Consider the following 1,139-nt stretch of genomic DNA (forward strand, 5'->3'; position numbering starts at 1 on the left):
TGCACATCTGAGGGATTCTGGGATGCTGAAGAGAGGTGAATGGACAGGCAGTGAGGCGCAGGTGGGAAACTCGATTGACGGGCTGCTGGAATGTCCTGGCTGACAAAAGGACTCAAGTCTGCATTAAAACAGCCATTTTTTTGCAATTGCAGTCCACAGCAATTGCCTGACAACACATCTTTTCTCCTTGGTCACCATTTTCTTAGTAACTTCGACAGCTACTTTCTTTTTCTCTTACTATTACTACATGAGTGCTTTTTTGTTTAGTCTGTTTGTTTGAGGTAAGCATTCAGAAGAATCAGAAGAAACTATTTGCAGAGATGTGTAGGTTACGTGACAATGTTTAGAGAGCTTCAGATTACAAACATTACATTACTTACATAGTAAAATTCATAATACATTAGTAATTGGTACTCAACATTAGTGACAACTTCCCTCTTTAACCCTTATGTTTGGGGCCATTTGTTAAATATAAAAATAAATAAATAGTCAAGTCAAGTCAAGTCACCTTTATTTATATAGCGCTTTTAACAATACAGATTGTGTCAAAGCAACTGAACAGCATTAATTAGGAAAATAGTGTGTCAATAATGCAAAATGACAATAGTAGACACTAATTTTTCAGTTAAAGACAGTTCATCATTGAATTCAGTGATGTCATCATCCAGCTCAGTTCAGTTTAAATAGTACAGAAACAGAGAAACAAATAGAGACATAATTAGCGTAGCTGCTGTTCCAACCAAGCAAAATTGATTTGTTTAACCCAAACTAAAGAATAATAATGTGCATTTCATCAGATATAACTGCAGTATAACTGCAAATAAATAAAACAAAATAAAATAAAATAAAATACCTAAAGGGATAGTTTAGAAATTCTGTCGTCATTTACTCACCCTCAAGTTGTTCCAAACCTATCAACTATACAACAATAACAACAAACAAACAATAAATAAATACATTAATTAATTCATCAGACATTTTTAAAATATTAACTGAAAGAATCTGAAAGATTTATTAAAGATTTAAAAGTTAAAGATTTTTAACTTTTTTTATGTCTTTATGTCTTTATTTCTAAAATTGTGCATACTTTATTATATACTGTACATCAATAATATTTGGCTATTGCATTTTAAGCAGTT

The sequence above is a fragment of the Sinocyclocheilus anshuiensis genome, unplaced genomic scaffold (genome assembly GCF_001515605.1).
Source record: "Sinocyclocheilus anshuiensis isolate Anshui unplaced genomic scaffold, SAMN03320099.WGS_v1.1 scaffold710, whole genome shotgun sequence".
Lineage (NCBI taxonomy): Eukaryota > Metazoa > Chordata > Actinopteri > Cypriniformes > Cyprinidae > Sinocyclocheilus > Sinocyclocheilus anshuiensis.